Here is a 19605-nt window from a genome sequence, read left to right on the forward strand (position 1 = left end):
GATCTTCACAACTTCCCCCTTTGACATCACCCTTCCCTCTTACCCTGGGTCCACCTGAACAAGTTCTAGTCGGCCTATGTCCAAAGTACTCTCCCTGACCGCGAGTTGTCAGAGGGGTATACACCCATCCCCCTGGATAGTACCAACATCTAAAATTCAGGAAGAGTGGCTTTTCTGACAGATGGGTGATGTCAAGAAACTAAATCCACCTATCTTATCCAACTTATCAACTTACAAAAGTTCCATCTTTTCTACAGCATTTACCTTGGCTTTCTTGCAAAAGCACATAAACAACTTAAAACACAAATAAATGAGAAATATGAATATAAGCACTACTATAATCGTCATTGCTGCCTTCTTGAACCAAGAAAATAACCCTGAGAAACTAAAAGTTCCACCAAAAGGATCCCAGTCACGGCCAATATTACGGGCCTTCTCCTGTAGATCCTTTACTTCCGTGCGGTGTTGTGCAATGATGTCATAATAATCGGGTACTTCGATGCTGGTGTTATGTATCCAAGTACAACATTCATAGTCTTCTGTGGTCTCACAGAGTCCTGTTAATGCTGCACTCATACTTTCAATCGCTAACTCATGTAATTCTATTTGTTTTGTGATGGCTCTGGTCTCTAGATTTAACTTAGTAATGTCATCAGAGTTTTTCTCCAAAATATCATTAATTATTCCAGTATAGTTATTTAGTCGCTTCATTAAGTCTATACCCCATCCTGTCCAGGACGGGAACCAAGCCCATGCCATGTCCTGCTCTAAGAATATTTCTCTCTTGCTACGATATCTGAGGGGATATCTGGGGTGCATACTAGCTTCTAGTAGGTGATCACCTCGTTCATCACCCACTACTCCCATTACTGGTACTAAACTTGCGAGGTAGCACCATCCCTGAGCCCTTCTAGGTATCCAGGTATAACACTTATCCCCACAACAGATGTATATATTGTTTCCTAGAGCTACTGATCTTGAACTGATATCATTTCTATAACGAGAGGTGTATCCATAGAGAGATAAGTTGGATACTAACCACCTAACATTATTATCCACAATGTTAGTGAGGAAGTCAGATAATGTCTGGTGTGTGCTGGAATTACTGGGGTAGAAGCTTCCATTTAATACGACAATGGACAAATTAAACTTGCTGTCTTGGCATTCTCCATTTCCTCCCGTTGTGTTCCCTAAGTTGAAACACCAGGCAGGGGGAAAGGCGAGACCATTTGATTTAAACATTACTGTCTTGCTGGTATTTGTTCCAGTTATGTTAATGCTACTGTTAGCAAGGTCAGTATAATTTATAGGAACTGCCATCAGTGGTATGTTTGCTGTACTGGGGTGTAATTTACTGCAAATCCAACATTTCTCATATCCTGACTTCCGAGCATAAGCATATTTAAACTTCAGTAATAACATTTTTTTTAGAAAATCCTTCATCCTTGTGAATTTCATTCTGTGAGGTAACCAAACTATTGGTCAGGATTACTGAAACAAAAAGAATAAAAAGATACATGTTGTCATTTGCCAACTGGCTCCTTTTTACAGTGTGAAGCGTGGATCCAGGCTGCTTTACCCTCCAACTTGACCGATGTGGGAGTGGTCAGCAGTACTTGATATGGTCCTTCAAACTGTGGCTCTAAAGCTTTTCTGGTATGTTTCTTTACATAGACCCAATCTCCGGGGCTCAGTGAATGAGTACCTGCTATTAAGTTAGGGTCTGGAAGAGAAGAATACACACTTTTGTGGATCTTAGTTAGATGCTGTTGTAATTGTATCACATATGCAGTCAAACTATCACATTGCAATTGCATACTCTGTGGAAAGTATAAACCTAGTCTGGGTGCATTCCCAAAAAGTATTTCATATGGGGATAACCCTGTTTTTCCCGTTGGAGTATACCTTATGGAGAACAAAGCTAAAGGCAGACATTCTGGCCAAGGTTTATTTAACTCTTGCATAGCTTTTTGTATTTTTAACTTTATTGTCCCATTTACTCTTTCTACTGATCCTGAACTCTGTGGGTGGTAAGGGGTGTGGAAACTTTGTTGAACCCCTAACATAGCCATTACATTCTGCATGATTTCTCCTGTAAAGTGTGTTCCCCTATCTGATTCTATGGTTTCAGGAAGACCAAACCTAGGTATTAACTCTGTAATCAGTTTCTTCGCTGTGGCTTTCGCTGTAGCTGATTTCACTGGATAACTTTCTGGCCAGCCTGAAAATAAGCAGATGCACACGAGACAAAATTCAAATGGGCCGCTCTTAGGCATTTGGATATAGTCAATTTGCAGTCTCTGAAAGGGATACTGGGCCCGAACCTGATGTTTACGTGGGGTTTTCACTCTCTGTCCTGGGTTATTTAACAGACAGATTTGGCATGCAGCACAGTAGTTCCTTGCAGTACTACTGAATCCAGGAGCTAGCCATCCTTGGCTTACAATCCTATACATAGAATTGGAGCTGACATGAGTGGGCAAGTGGACAGCCGCTGCCATTGCTGGGTATAGAGAGGCAGGTAGGCATATTCTGCCTCCTTCCCTCCATATATTGTCAAGGCCTGGTGCTGCTCCCATTTTTACCCATCTATCTTTCTCGCTCTCTCCTGCTTGCTCCTGTAGTTTACTCATCTGCTGCCATGTCGGTTCTGGGATGCTCACCTTTACCGTAGCTAAGGTCTCAGGGCTTACTTCCCCTAGAGCTGCTTGTTTTGCAGTTAAATCTGCAAATGCATTTCCTTTTTGCCTCAATTGTTTTTGCGCTCGTGTGTGCCGCTATCTTCATAATGGCTACTCTTCTAACTTTTTGAAGATTGTTCAGGACTCTTTTGATTCCTTCACCATGTTTAACAGGTGTGCCTGCTGCTGTAAGGTAACCTCTAGCTTTCCATATGTGGCCATAATCATGTGCAACACCATAAGCATAGGCAGAGTCAGTGTAAATGTTCCCTTCTTGTCCCTCTAAGTGTTCTAAGGCTTTTTCTAAGGCCGTTAGTTCCGCTTCTTGTGCCGACATGTGTGCTGGTAATGACTTTGCCTCAATTACCTGTGTGTCCGTTACCACAGCATAACCTGTGTGATATTTACCTTTGTCATCGGCAAATCTACTACCATCTATGTACAGTGTGTGTTCTGCATTTGCAATGGGTGTGTCTGTGACATGTGGGAACCCCGTGATCTCTTGTTCCATAAGTTGAAAACAATCGTGTTCATCAGATGTTATGTCATGAAATGAAAGTGTGTCAGAATCCTGAGTTTCTTGTGCTGTGCCTTCACCATTACTCCCCCCTGTCAAATCTGTCTGTAATGGTAGAAGTTGTGCTAAGTTAAAGGAAGTGCATCGCTGGAAGGTAACATTGGGAGGTAGGAGCAAGGTGCATTGCAGACGCAGCTGCCTCGCCATTGATATGTGTTTTGGCTGAACTTGTGACAAGATGGCGTGTATGTCATGTGTGGTATGTACCACTACAGGATTGTCTAAGACAATTTCTGAGGATTTGTCAATGATAATTGACACTGCTGCGACTGCTCGTACACAGGACGGTGATCCTCTAGAGACAGGATCGAGAGCCGCTGAGAAATATGCTACCGGCCTTTGTTTGATGTGTTGTTGTGTCAACACCCCTGTTGCGTGTCCCGTGATTTCAGCAATGTACAAATGAAATGTTTTGGTATAGTCAGGGATCCCGATCGCAGGTGCCAAAATTAGTAACTTTCTTAAGGTGCTAAAAGACTTATGACCTGCTTCTGTGAGTACATAGGGTACTATTTTCAAGCAATCATATAATGGCTGCATCAGAGAACTGGCATGTGGTATCCATTGTCTACAATATGATACCATTCCCAGAAACATACGAAGTTGCTTAAAGTTGCGTGGGACATTCATCTGTCTTATGGCCTGGACTCGTTCTTCAGTGAGGTGTCGAGTACCCTGGGATATACAGTGGCCCAAAAAGACAACCTTTTTCTGGCATACCTGTAACTTAGTTCTATTCACTTTGCACCCTTTTTCAGCCAGGAATTGTAACAATGATAGAGTGGCTTTTAAACAAGTATCGTTATCCGGACAACATAACAATAGGTCATCTACATATTGCAACAATACACAAGTGTCAGGTGGTTGCCATTCCCCCAACACTGTCTGTAGGGCTTGCGAGTATAGAGTTGGCGAATGCGCCATTCCTTGCGGTAGGCGTGTCCAGGTCAACTGGCGGTTTTTGAGACGGAACGCAAACCACGGTTGACATTCCTCCGCCAGGGGTACAGAAAAGAAAGCATTAGCCAAGTCTATAACAGTAAATGAGGAGCTATCTGATGGTACTTCTGAAAGTAAAGTATGCGGGTTTGGTACTAGTGGCGTTATTGGGACCAATATTTTGTTTACCGCCCTTAGGTCTTGTACCATTCTATACTTTACTGGGCCATCCCCCAATGTCTTTTTCTTGACCGGATACAATGGGGTATTGGCTGGTGACTGTATTTCTTTTAATGCTCCACTTTTGAGTAGAGCCTCCACTTGTAGTTCTATAGCTGCTTCCTGGGGCGCACTGAGTGGGTACTGTTTCTGCTGGGGGAGAACTGCTCCTGGAATCAGCTGTAGAGTAACCGGGGGTATGGGCAAAAGTCCAACGTCTGCTGGATGTGTTTCCCATAGCCCTTCCGGAAGGCTAGACAGAATTTGATCTATTTCCGGCGAGGGTGTATTGGACAGTTCTGGTTCTACTTCCAAACATTGTATTTTATTACAGATTTCTATACCCTCTGGGTCGTCTCCTATTGCTAAGGTGACCATACCATCTGGATGATAAGTAATGTTTGCTCCTATTTTCTGAAGAATATCTGCTCCTAATAAATTAGTAGGGGCTCCTCTGGAAATCAAAAAGCGTGACAAAAACATGTGATTCCCTATTTTTACTTTTAAAGGTTTAGTCAGTGGGGCATCGGACAAAAGACCGTCATAACCACTTATGGGTATGGTGTCACGGGATGTCATGTGTGGAGGGACTACTGAATCAGATAATAAGCTGCGTGATGCTCCTGTGTCAACTAAACAAGGAATATGTTTACCTTCCACCTTCATCAATTTTATTCTCTGATTCAGCTAGGACTGGGGCAAGTCATGCGGTCGGATCGTCCCTATCATTGGTACGCCTCTGTCTGTAGTCCCTCGTGTCTCTGTCCGTGTTTCCTTCCTGTTCGTCTTTTATTCTTTTCCTACAGTCTCTTTTTATATGTCCCACCTTGTTGCAGTAATAACAGGTAAGAGGTTTACGGGAGGAATTCCCTCCTTCATTGACCCGGGCAACAGTGTTAACTCCCGGTGTCCTTCTGGGTTTCGTTTCTGCTAAATCAGCCTCTATGCCTTGTGCTTTCTGCAACAATGTTCCTCTGTCCCGTATGGCTCTCCATTCGGGAGTACATGCCTTCAGTTTGTCACCTATTTGGGGTACTAGTCCTTCCATAAACTGTCGATTGAAAGCCCTAATGGTGACGGGTAAGGCTAAATCTAGACCTTCGTCAGCCATCATGCTTTCCATGTTGAGGTAAAATTCTGTAACAGTCTGACCTGGGGCCTGTTTTTTTTTATCAAATAATATATTTATTTATATTCAAAGAGTGCATTACACGTCATGCATTACTACAACATAGTAGAACAGTCAGAACAGAGAAGAGAGGGCTGCAGGGACCACCCAACCAGTGGCCCATTCCAGTAGGCCCCCCAGGGCCGGCAACCGCCAGGCCCGGGGGGGCCCCCCGCGAACAATCGGGCCGACCCTGTTAATCAACAAGTGGTGTTGCCCACCTTAGGGTCCAGTAGGGTAGCCCCTCACCCGATCATAAACAGCTACCAACAGTATTAACCTCTCATGAGTAGCAGCATCTACGAAGTAGTGTGCTAGAGGAGCAGCAAGGCACATAGGAACACCAGCCATGAGGAAAAGGGTGAAAGAGACTGGCAGAGAGATATAGGAGTACCAAGCAGTAGAGAGAGAGGAAGAACAAGAGGAGAGACGAGAAGGATAGGAAGTAAGAGGGGTAAGGAGGATGAGAGGAGAGAATAGCAAAGGAGAGAAAGAGAAGAGAAAAGAAAAAGGAGGGATAGGGGAACGTGGGGAAGGAGGGGTAAGGAAAGGTAGGGGGTATAGTCACCGTGTGTGGTCCCTGCGGCATTTTCACCTCCGGAGCTCCCGTAGGTTCCATGGGCTCCAGACCACATCATGGGCCTCAAGCCTGTCCCGTATCCTGGCGGTCATCCTCTCCATCAACTCCACGTCCTGAACTCTAGCATGGAGTGCTCCGAGAGCGGGGGGCAGTGCCCTTTTCCAATGTAGTGCTATTAGGCATCTCGCCGCTGTCAGGATATGTCGTGACAATGTCTTGCGGGACTTCGTCAATTTAGGGAAAGGGATGCCCAACAAGAAGGTCTTAGGATCCAGGGCCACCCGCCGGTCCAAGAGATCCGACAAAAGGCGCCGGACCCCCTCCCAGAAGGGAACCACCAGGGGACATTGCCAGAAAATGTGGAACAACGTGCCCTTGTGGGTCAAGCACCTCCAGCATCTGTCAGAGGTAGTAGGGTAAATGGCGTGAAGGACGTCTGGGGTCATGTACCAGAAAAACAAAATTTTGTACGCGTTCTCCCTGTAGAGTGTGCATAGAGAGCTTTTCGAGGCCTGGGACCATATCGTCTGCCATTGCTCATCCGTTAGCTCCTCCCCCAGCTGTTCCTCCCACTTGAGCATGTAAGCATGTCTGCATGCCGAAGTTAACGGGGGTGCATTAAGGATTTTATATATAGCTGATATCAATCCTCTTTGGGCCATGCCCTCTAGGATTATGGTCTCAAAAGCGGAGGGAGGGGAGAATCGCAAGTCAGAGGATATGGTCTGGGCAAAGTGCCGTATCTGCAGATAGCTGTAGAAGCTCTGTCTCGGGAGGTCAAATTTGGACTGAAGATCAGCATAAGACAACATTCTCCGTGATCTGGGGTCCACTAAGGTCCCCAGATGGAAGAGGTTTCGGGACGACCAGGGGTGGGACATCGCATACGTCAGACTGTCTGGCATCTTAGGGTGGTACAGGAAGGACGTCAGGAGCGATTTGTCCGAGGACAAGACATAGATCTTAGTAAGCTTGCGCCATAGGCACTGTAGATGGGACATAGATCCTAGCAGCTGGGTCCGGGGAGTCAACGCTGGGGCGCTCCATAGCATACTATTAGGATGCACTGGAGCCATCCAGAGCTTCTCAATTTCCGTCCACCTGTTGTACGACCTCTGGGTGAACCAAGAGGTCACTGCCCGGAGCTGAGCTGCCTGGAAGTACTTTACAAGATCCGGAAACGCCAGTCCCCCGGCCGAGCGAGAGGCTGTCATGACCGAGCGGGGGATTCTATGACGCTTGTAATTCCACGTAAAATCAAGCAGGTCCGCCTGTAATTTTCTCAGGTGGTGATATGGTACTGGGATAGGAAGGGTCTGGAAAAGGTAGAGGAGCTTCGGGAGAATCGTCATTTTCACCGAAGCTATCCTACCAAAGAGGGAGATCTGGTGCTTCCGCCATTGGGAAAGTAATTGCCTAATAACACCATATAGGGGCGGGAAGTTTGCCTGATACAGAGATTCAAAGGTCTGGGTTATATGTACCCCCAAGTATTTCAGGGAATCGGTTTTCCAGTGGTACGGAAAGGTGGTTCGGAGATGTTCAACTTCCTGGGGCGGGATATTTACCGGTAGGGCTTCCGATTTGGATGCATTAATTTTATAGCCCGATAGGGCGCTGTAGCGGTCCAACTCCCTATGTAGGTTAGGCAGGGATATTCTGGGCTGGGTCAGGGTGAGAATGACATCGTCCGCGAACAGGGACACCTTAAATTCCCTGTCCCGAACCGGGACGCCCCTGATATCCGGGTTCCGCCGAATGGACGCCGCCAGGGGTTCCACACAGATAGCAAATAGTAAAGGCGATAGGGGGCAGCCCTGGCGCGTGCCATTGGATACCGAGAACGCCGAGGATGTGGCGAAGGGGGTTTTAACCTGGGAGGACGGGTTGGAATAAAGGTGGCGTATGGCCCGCAGAAACGGTCCCCTCATCCCCATGTGCTGCAACGTAGCGAACAGGAAGGGCCACCCCAGTCTATCAAATGCCTTTTCCGCATCTAAACTCAGAAGCAAAGACGGGGTGCCCCCCCTATTCGCCACGTCGACTAAATCTATGACCCTTCTGGTATTGTCGCCGGCTTGGCGAAGAGGGACAAATCCCACCTGATCTTTATGGATGAGGGAGGGGAGAACCCTATTGAGCCGGAGGGAGAGGAGCTTCGTAAAGATCTTTAGATCTGTATTTAGGAGTGCAATGGGCCTATAATTGGCACAGAGAATGGGGTCCTTATCGGGCTTGGGTATCAGGGTGATGAAGGAGCGTTGCATATCGGAAGGGACCGGGGTATTTAAGAGAAACGCATTAAACAGTCTGCTCAAGTAAGGAAGCAGAAGGGGCAGAAACGTTTTGTAGTATTCGTAGGGTAAACCGTCCGGGCCCGGGGATTTATGAGCCGGTAGCGACTTGACGGTCAGCTCTATTTCCTCCTCCGTGATGGGCATATTCAGGGAGGCCAGATCCAGGTCTCGGATACGGGGGATCCCACTGTCCGTCAAGTATTGGCGCATGCTCTGGGAGAGCTCCTCCGACAAGGGAGCACTGGGTATGTCGTCACTGTTGTATAACTCCGCATAAAATTTCGCAAATGTGTCTGCTATCTCCTTAGGGTGAGAGACTACGGTGTTGTTTTTAGTTTTAATCTGATGTGGAGTGGATAGGAGGGTTTTATCTTTAAGTTTCCTCGCCAAAAGAGAGTGCGCCTTGTTGCCCCTGTCGTAATATAGCTGCTTAACCCGCAGAATGGCCTTTTCTACCCGGCGAAGCGCGAGGTCCTTAAGCACCATGCGAAGCCTAGTGATCTTCCGGAGAAGTCGTAGCGAAGGAGAAGCCTGCATATCCCTTTCTAACTGCCCCAGTTCCCTTTCCGTCCGCAGTTTAGCGGCCCCTGCATCCCTCTTTAAAGCAGAAGAAAGAGCCATGCACTTTCCGCGGATGACCGCCTTATGGGCCTCCCACAAAGTGGGGAGAGTAACGTCCGGGGTCGCGTTCTCAGTGAAGTAGAGTTTCAGGGTTGAGGCCATTTCCGCCTGTGAGGGGGAATGTTGTAGGAGAAAGGTGTTAAGTTTCCAATTGTAGGGTCTAATTACAGGGGCCGCTAGATCTAGTGTTAACAGGATCGGCGCGTGGTCCGACCATGAGATCGGCAGGATATGGGCTCGGCGGGCCACTCTCAGCGTTGAATTGTTAGTAAAGAAGTAGTCTATGCGGGAGTGCAACTGGTGCGGGGCCGAGTAGAACGTGTACTGGCGGTCCGCCGGGTGGAGGGCCCGCCAGACGTCAAAAAGAGCGTGCCTACGGGTCAGCTGGCGGAATAGTTTCGAATCCCTAAGAGCTTTAGCAGAGGGAGGTCGGGTCGTTGTCGCCAAACGGTCCGCAATGGCGGAGTGAGCCAGGTTAAAATCACCCCCCACCACTAAGTAACCATGATCCGACTTGAACAGACGGGACAGGAGTTTGGAAAGAAAGCTATGTTGGCGGACATTGGGGGCGTACAGGGTGCATAGAGTGATCGGCTGTGAACCCCATTTGCCCTTAAGAATCAAGAAGCCTCCCCCGGGATCACCATAGTGATCGAGGTAGGTAAATGGGGCTCCGCGACGTATCAGGATGGCCACGCCGGCCTTCCTGTGAGGGCCCGAGGATAGGTAAGCTAAGGGAAAATATCTAGAGGCGAAAGCAAAGGACCCCCCCTTATCAAAGTGTGTCTCCTGGACAAAGACTATATCCGCTCCTGACTGCCTGAATTCCCTAAGTGCCAGATGCCGTTTCCCATTAGAATTCAGTCCATGGACATTAAGGGATAAAATCTTAGCCATTAGTCATGTCAGGGGGGTAACAGTATAAGTGGGGACTTACCCATATTCCACCTTGTAGGACGACCGCCAGGAGCCAGGAGGTTGCTCGTTCTGGGGAAAGGGCTCCACGTTGCCCACCTGCCATGACACGGTGAGAGAACAGGGAGGGGAGAGGGAAAGGGAAAGGTAGAAAAGGAGAGAGAGAGAAGAGGTTAGTATCGTAAATAAAGGTATACACAGCAAATAGACAACCACTGTACATTACAAAATTAAGCCATAGGAGACCATGAACAGGCAGATCGCTCAGGTCCAATCGGATTCCCAGGGGGCCACCAGAACCCAAACCCGTGGGTCGGGCCTGGCGGCCGCATGGGAGTCCAGCCCCCCCCATCAGGAGGCGTAGATAAGGCCGTTGACATACGGTGGGGGGGAGCTGAGGAAACGCCCCTGCGACAACAGTCGCCAGGCAGTTCCCAAAATCCCGGATGTAACACCAATGCATCCGGGTAGAAGGGGGGTGACTCAGAGACTGAGAAAGACCCATGATCTCAATCTCTCAGATACATCAGCCTTAAGAAAAACATAACTCAACATGAAGGCACTTAATAGGGGGAGAAAAAAAACAAATAAAAAACGGAAACTCTTGGGGCTGAAAAAAAAAAAAAAAAGGCAAGTTCGGAGAGTCCGGACATCAGTCCATCGGCCAACCAACAAACAAAACGGGCCACGATCCCTTGCGCCCCGCGGGCCTACGGGATCAAAAAAGGAGAAAAAAGAGAGTACACAAAGATTGCCGCCTTACATAGCCTCAGCCCTTTCCTTGGCGGGCCGTTTTCTTAGGTGCCTCCCGGTTGCGAGGGCGTTGGCGGGAGGGGACCTTCTGCCACAGGGCGGGTGCGGAAGGCTGGGCAGCCACGAGATCCCAGTCCGGCAACTGGGGGGGATGAAGCCCAAGATCCTCACAAAAGGAGTGGAGATCCTCCGGGTACCGCAAGGTTGCTGTCTTGCCTTGATGTTTGGCTGTGAGAGCGAACGGATATCCCCAGCGGTACGGGATATGGGCGTCCTGCAACGTGCGGAGCAACGGTTGAAGCAATCTGCGCTTCTGCAGTGTGAGCCAGGATAGGTCTGGGAAGAGCTGGACTTGGATATCGCGAAAGTTCACCACCCGGGCCAGGCGGGCTTGTCTCATTATGTCCTCTTTGATGTGGAACGAAGTGATTCTACAGATGACATCCCTGGGGGTAGAAGTCGCGCCTTTAGAGCGCAATGCCCTGTGAGCTCTGTCCATTTCAATAAACTGGGTGGGGGGTTCCCCAAGAAGGTTATTAAATATTTCTTGCAGGATAATCTGGAGATCTTCCGGTCCGTCCGCCTCTGGAATCCCCCTCACCCGTATGTTATGCCGACGCCCCCTATTATCCAGGTCCTCCACATGACGCTGCATGTCCCTCAGAAGCATTCGATGGTCGGCCCCTTGTACTTGGGTCCTGTGGATCGCGATTTTAGTTTCCTGTATCTCCTCCTCGGCCATCTCGACCCGATCCGCTAAGTGCTTGAGACCGGAGTGCAACATTTGTATTTCCGAGCGACAGGTTGATTTAACATCTTCTATCAATTGCTTAAAGTCCTCCTTAGTGGGGATTGCTTGTAGGTATTGCTGCCACTGCGGGTGTAGGGGCGGGGGGGGCCCTCCAGGGTCATCCCCAGTAGGAATCAGAAGGGGCGGCTGTGGAGAACCATGGGGTCCGTGTGCCTCCCGTGAGTCTGGGGGGGGCCCGATGTGAGAGTCCCACACCCCGGGCTGAGGAGGTGGTGACTGCAGGGGAGTCGTGCGGGTCTGCCTCACTTCCCGATACGGGTCCAAGCCTGTTCTACAGCCGACAGGGGCCGGGGAGCCACTCCGGTGTCGCTGTGGGCCAGGAGCCCACGTGGAGGACAGTCTCTGGGACTTGGGTGGTGGGGACCGGACCCCTACGTCCATTCGGGGCTCCGCCACTCCCCCACGTCCCCGCCGAGGCCATGGCAGTGGGTCTCCCGGAGGGGGGAGGGCTGGGAAGTCAGTGTCCTCAATGGAAGGGGGGGACCCCAGTGAACTAGTGGGGAGGAGGGGGTCCGATGTCGCCCGCAGCAGCCTAGGGAGGTTCCCCGTGCATTGCGTGTCCGTAGGAGGGGAAGGGGGTTCATGCTCCAGGTACCCCGAGTTCTGATCCAGCCTGGTGCGGCCTCCTGCCATCCCCCAGGCCTCCCCGCTGTCCTGCTCCCAGTTGGCCGCCCTGCGTGGAGGGGACCTCTGGCCCCAGCGCAGCGGGCTCAGATCCCCCAGGGCCGCGCGCTGCTCTGTATGCCGTGGGGGGATGGGTTCACATGCGCCCGGATTGAGGGGCCTCGCAGTAGGCCTCGGGCCTAGGCTGGTGGGCTGATACACGGGCGGGAGCGGGGTGTCACTCACCGCTGCGGGGGTCCGGTCGGCTGCGCTGGATGGAGGAGGCGTCCCGTCCGCCCCGATCTCCGCTTGATGTCCGCTCCTCATACTCGAGGCCGGGGATGGGGCCTGGCGCGTCGCCTCCGGCGCGGTCGGCGCCATCTTGGGAGGCCCGCCGGCCGGAGCGTCTGGCGGCGAAAAGTACGTCCGGAGGTCCGCTGCGGGCCCCGGAGGGACGGCGGAGGGTCGCCTGCTAGTCGTGGATCGGGTGGCCCTCGATCTCCCCATCGGATGGGTGCGGATTGTCCCCCTTTTGTGCCTGTGTAGCTGGGCTGATGAGAGAGCTACCTCAGCAAGCGTCCATGCAGGTCCGCTTCCCCTGGGGCCTGTTTTATGGGCGCTGTCGAACCCCTTTCCTGCTGTTTCCCTTGGCAAAATTCTCGTAACTGATTAATAAACAGGGGTCTAGAGTCTATATGACAGGGGTGTATTCCTGGTGGATCTGTCGCTGGATCCCCTTGTGGTCTATGTGGAGCAATTTCATTCATAAATTGATTAAACATCGTTAGTGTCATTTTATGTCTACACAAATCTTCCCCATCTTGCCAAGTTGCTTCATGTGTGTCTAGTAATTGTGTCACGAATCTACAGAATGCGGCAGGTTTTGCTACGGGATCAGGAGCATTCTGTATTAATGCCATAAGAGTGTCAGCCGACCAAGGTGTCCATGTCCTCAGAACGACTTGTCGAGTCACTGTAGGTGGCTGTCCTGCTTGACCCGCATTTGGATTATTTACTTGTATTACCCTAGTCCGACTGTGGACTGGAGCTACGGACTCTGGTCTTTGAGCTCCGCAATATGCACATTCCTGTGCCCAGTCTGTATTCTGGGTACCGCATACTCGGCATACCCATCCTCTTCCTCTTAAGGAAGGATAAAGTTTTGGTCTTTCGCTACCTGGTGTGGTAGTGGTATAAGGAGGTGGAGTACCTTCCGTTTTTACTCCATCCTCGGGAGCAGAAGGGAGACTCTTACGTCGGACCTTCATATCCCATCCACCCTGTTCATGACAATACTTCCATCCCTCCTCTTCAGCCCTGTTGGAAACCTTAATTAAACATTGTATTTGTGATACCCATCTGTTCTGCAGGACCTCCCCCTGTCTGTCTCTCTTTATATTCTCCCAACCTTCTACACTTAGCCCATTTTCTCCATCCATTCCAAATTTCTTGAGAACCCTATTCGTGCCCTGTGCCTTGTCCTTCCCATACAACATTGTAATTATGTCTTTAACAGCATAACATTTCTGAGATTCCTCCTGGGGTTTACCATGTGTCTGGCCCATTTTGACAGTCCTGCCTAGGTGGCGTTTGGATCACTTACTAAGTGTCTCGTTGCCTTCTCCTCCTAGGGTGCCAAAATATTAAAAACCTCTCCTGGATGAGATTTCTGAAATCGAATTACTTTATATGCTAGCCAACTGACAAATATTATGACCAGACTGACAGCTACAACATATACAAGCATTCCCTTTGGTGGCCAAACACATATAACTAGATCTCCGGGCTTTGTGGAGACCTTATTCCCTTCCCATTACCATGGAATCTCTCAGCAATCGTTTCTTATTCCTGCTTTATTGAGGCAGTCAGGACTTATACTTTCAACCCGTTTTTAGGCTCATGAATCAAAAAGCGTATATCAAACTTAAGTGTCGGACCCCCAAGTACTCTTACGAGTTAAGGGCGCATTCCGTTACCCATTGGGATGATATATGTTTCAATTCACACCATACAAACAGGGCTTATCTCAGTCACAACAGACAGACGACAAGGAGACAGACAAGAAACAACGGTAACATAAGTCAAATATTAAATTCAAGACCCGCTTACTACAGAGGTTGGTTTTACCTGAAGAACAATACAGACAGATCGGGTGGGCACAAATCTAAGAAGCACAGAGTTTATAAGAAAATAAAGCTTTTCTTACCTGCGCAGGATTTGTCTGTGGTTCCTGATATGCCCGACCTTTTTGTTCCGTCCTTATGTTCGTTCGCCTCTTGTAGTTTCTTTAGCGAAGTCCCTTGTTCGTGCGCCAAAATGTTAGGTGTGACTACAGCAAGTCACCTATTCATAAGTTATGTTACCGTTTCCCAATTATTATTAGAGTCTTATCTAAGCAAGGAGACACGGAAAACTTCTCAGTATATCTGCTCAGACCGTCGCACTTGCTTACTCTGAGCTTTTATTATCACACACGGCTCTTATATACACAAAGGAAAGACAGACGTTAAAAATGTTAAAACAAAACAATTTCTATAAAAGGCAATGTCTTCTGTGCTTAAAGCTGACGCATTAGTTGACCCTTATGACCTGGTTTCCTCTTTGTGTGTACGTGACTGGATGTGACGGCACCCATCCGGCCTTTAAGAATGATGTCTTTAAAACTACTGAAAACAGACGAGATAAGCATTAATAAGAAATATACTGTCAATCATTTTTTTTATTCTTATACCTTGATCTTCACAATATCCTACTCATATAGAGTACAGGTAGGGATATCTGGTTCATCCGCTGGCGAAAGCAACAACAGGGCCCAAATCCATCCATCCTGAGGGGGATCCAACACTGCTCCCTATGGAAGGGTCTCCAGCCACGCCGACGCCTCTTTAGGGTTAGTAAAAAATCATACCGTTTCACCATCCACCACCCGAAGCTTGGCTGGGAATAAGACACTATACTTAAAGAGGAAGTAAACCCTGATGAGTTTACTTCCTCTTTCATTCCCTGTAAAGGCAAAGCATAATGGACTACTATGCATCGCATAGTAGTCCATTATGTGTCACTTACCTGACACAGGAGCCAGCGAAGTCACCGCTGTCCCCTGTAGTTCCGAGCATCCATCTTCTTGGTGGGTCTCCGTGGGTCTCGCTGCTCCGGCGATGTGATTCGCCGGAGCAGCGATTACGTCACTCCCGCGCATGCGCATGGGAGCCGAGACTCGCGGCATTGCCGTCATCGACGATGCCCCGCTCAGTGCGCCTGCCCGTCGCTGTCTACGGCGCATGCGCCGTAGATAGCGGTGCCCGTCTTCGGGCAAATATCTCCTAAACTGTATAGGTTTGGGAGATATTTCTTGGACCTACAGGTAAGCCTTAATCTAGGCTTACCTGTAGGTCAAAGTGGTTTGTAAGGGTTTACAACCACTTTAAGTCCCTTTCTCCGCAGGCCGGCTTTAACTGTATCAAAGGAGCGGCGCTGACGTTGGGTCTCCACAGTGTAGTCCGAGTCGGCCGTTCTCGTAGGGAAGATCCTTCGCCGCCCGTGAAGCCCTGAGCAGCTCATCTCGGTCGTGGAAGTTCAGCAGCCAGAGGATGAAAGTCCGGGGGGAGCCCCCTCCGGCCCCGGCCGGGGAGGCACATGATGGGCCCTCTCCACCGCAAAGTACGGCGAGAGGGGGGTCGTCGGCAGTAGAGACCGCAGCAGTTCCTCCGCGAACCGGGCAGGCGATCGTCCCTCTGCCCCTTCAGACAAACCCACAATACGGAGGTTGTTCCTACTGCTTCGGTTCTCAGCATCCTTGGCCCTGTACTCGAGTGCCTTCACCTTCATTTGTAGCGTGCGTATGGAAGCCGAGTGTTCAGCGACCACATCCTCCGTCTCTCCCACTCGCCGCTCAGTCTCAGAGACCCTGGACCTTATCTTGTCCAAGTCTTGCCGGATCAGACCGACGTCCAGCTGGACCCCCTCAATTTTGGAGCCCAGTGTGGATTGACAATCAGTCACTGCCGCTCGGCATGATGTAATTGCAGATAGGATCTCTGGCAACCCCGGGGGCTCCGATGTTCGGTGTTGTGCCGAGAATGGCTTCCCCGCCGAGATCGGCTACCCCTGTCTCTCGGCGCAGATCGGAACTCCGCCTATCCATCCCTCTGCACTACGGCTCCTCCTCCTCTATCCCGAATGCAAATTACACTTTTACCTTCCCCACCCCCGTGCTTGTCCCCGCGCATACACACATAATGTTATATATATATATATATATATATATATATATATATATATATATACACACACACACACACACACACACACACACACACACACACACACACACACACACACACACACACACACACACACACACACACACACACACACACACACACATATATATATATATATATATATATGTATGTATGTATGTATGTATATATATATATATATATATATATATATATATATATATATATATATATATATATATATATATATATGTGTGTATTAGTCCCCGCGCATACACATATAATGTAATAATATAAATATTATATATATAAATTTTATATATGTGTGGGTATTATTCCATCCGAACATAATACCCCGTGCTCGTCCTCGTACATACACACATAATCTCATATAATAATATTATATATATATATATATATATATATATATATATATATATATATATATATATATATATATACACACACATTATTATATCATGTGTGGATGAACTAATACATTATATCATGTGTGGATGGACTAATACACATATATATATATATATATATATATATATATATATATATATATAAAAAAAATTTGCCCCTCCTATTATTTTATTTATTATTACACATTTTATCTCATTTATTATTACCCCTTTTTTTTTGGGGGGGGGGACCCGCAAACAAACTAAAGATTTTTAAAAAATAGATCATCAATTCCAGCCTCACTGTGCCATCAATTGCCGCCACTGTGCCATCAAACGAAGGCACAGTGCACATCTGTTTCTCTGAATGCTCCACTCTTTGTATAAAGCATCCTCACTCTTCTTTCTTACCCCAAGCACTTTCTGTCCAGGGGAAGCGGAATTTGATAGCAAACCGACTATTGCTGTCGGATTTGGCTCCCCCTCACAATAAAGCTTCCACTGCATTTCTAGGGTTAAAAACACTTGTATATGGCCTCTCTGACTGCTCTACTCTTTGTATAAAGCATCCTCACTCTTCTTTCTTACCCCAGGCCCTTTCTGTCCAGGGGAAGCGGAATTTGATAGCAAACTGACTATTGCTATCGAATCTGGTTCCACTCTGCTCCACTCTTCGCATAAATCATTCTTCAACTACCATCACTCCAAGTCAGCGCATACGGCCAATTAACATAACATGTGCATGTATGTGTGATGCTATAATGGCTTGCATACATTTTATGAAAGTGAAGGGCTTGGATTGTGGCATACAGATAAGCCATAATGCCACTTACATCACTGCAAGTCAGCCATATAGACATTTAACATCACACATACTGTGTGATGCTGTAATGGCTCACGTACATGTATGTAAGTAAACAGTGTGTAGTGTGACATGCAGAGAAGCCACAATGCAATTGCCATGTCTAAAAGTGAGCCAGTTACAGAGGTTGTAAACCTCCATGGAGAAGTTGTATCTATAGGTGAGCCAGTAATAAAGTTTACCTATAGGTACAGAAAATCTCTCCTAAACTAGTGCTGTTTATGAGAATTTTACCTTTGTAATGTGCCGATGATGTCATTGGCGCATGCACTGCGAGTAAAACGTCCCTCTGTACCATTTCTTCACGAGTGAGTGCTGTGATTAGCGGGTCCCATGCAAATTTACAGGAGTGACCTTATGTGACTCTGCCCAGTTACAGAGCGGGAGTCCGTGGCCCCAGGAAAGGAAGACTGGCTAGCATGGATTTGGCCTCCAGCGTGGACAAAGCTGGCTTTTTTTTTTTTTTGCTGCTAGGTGCCACATAATGTGATAGTATGCAATGTTCCAGGTATTCTAATATCTACAGCTATTTCTGAAGCTGAACAGGTAAAAATATAATTATTCTACAGTATTAATATTTATTCCAGTCTAAAAAATATCTCATACATAGGAATTTATAATGTGTTTATTGTTTTACTGCATTGATACAACAGTGACGACAGATTTTACCTGTATCAATAAAGTGATACAATCAACATTTTTTTACAACATACCGTATATACTCGAGTATAAGCCGAGATTTTCAGCCTCTTTTTTGAGGCTGAAAGTGCCCCCCTCGGCTTATACTCGAGTCACCGCCGTCTGTCTACCCGATCAGCGTGTCGAGCAGACAAACGGCGGCCATTCCACTATTCAAAAACCGCGCCTCCCTGTCTGTGATAGGCGGAACACTCAATTTCCCAGCAGTCAGTGGTCCGCCTATCACGGACATACGCTCATCCTCATACTGCGGACGAGGATGAGAGGATGTCCGTGATAGGCGGAACACAGACTGCTGGGAAATTGAGTGTTCCGCCTATCACAGACGGAGGCGTGGCTTTTGAACAGTGGAATGGCCGCCGTCTGTCACAGACAAGAAGAGGTGCGGCGATCCTGGCATGGCCGCCGTATGTGCAGAAGGACGCAGGCTCGGGACGCAGGCTCGGGACACAGGTAGGCTGCACACACAGGGATGGACACAGGGATGGACAGGCATGTCTCACCCTCGGCTTATACACGAGTCAATACGTTTTCCCATTTTTTTTGTGGTAAATTAGGGGCCTCGGCTTATATTCGGATCGACCTATACTCGAGTATATATGGTATCTTTCTGAACCTACTGAAACAGAACTGACATTAATTGTTCTGTAATTAAATATATGTATACATTTCATGTGGTAATATGGACTGGATGAGTGCGTTTACCTGTTTTCTTAATCAATGGTCTCTTTCTGTCACGGAAGTACAATGGTAAAACTCTTGACGTCATAAGAATTTTTCCAAGCTTTTCATGTCCTTATATGATTGCTATCCACTAGTAGCCCACACACACTAGTGATTTTTAGGCACTAGTGGCGGTGCGTCCATAAGAGTGCACGGACGCTGCCCCCTCTCTCCTGCCATTCCCCCTAGCACCAATAGATAGATTGATGCAATGGTTGAATCTATCTATGGCCGCCACTGCCACCCCCTATTGAAGCTACCGGACCCTTTTCGGGTGCATGGTGCCTGAATTTCAGCAGAGGCAGGTGATTTTGAAGCACCTGAGTAGAGCCATAGGCTCTAATAGGCGTCAAAAAACATGACCTGCGAGAGCCATGCTGGGCATTCGCAGGTCACTCAGCTGTGTTAGCAAAGTGAATATTAATTTGCTTCTCTAACACTAAATTGCCTCTCCACCAATCAGGTGCTCTGATCTGTTACCCGTGACCTTATTCGCTGAAGCGACAGGT

The sequence above is a fragment of the Lithobates pipiens genome, unplaced genomic scaffold, assembly GCF_037356315.1.
Source record: "Lithobates pipiens isolate NorthernLeopardFrog02 unplaced genomic scaffold, aLitPip1_a1.2 Scaffold_18, whole genome shotgun sequence".
NCBI lineage: Eukaryota > Metazoa > Chordata > Amphibia > Anura > Ranidae > Lithobates > Lithobates pipiens.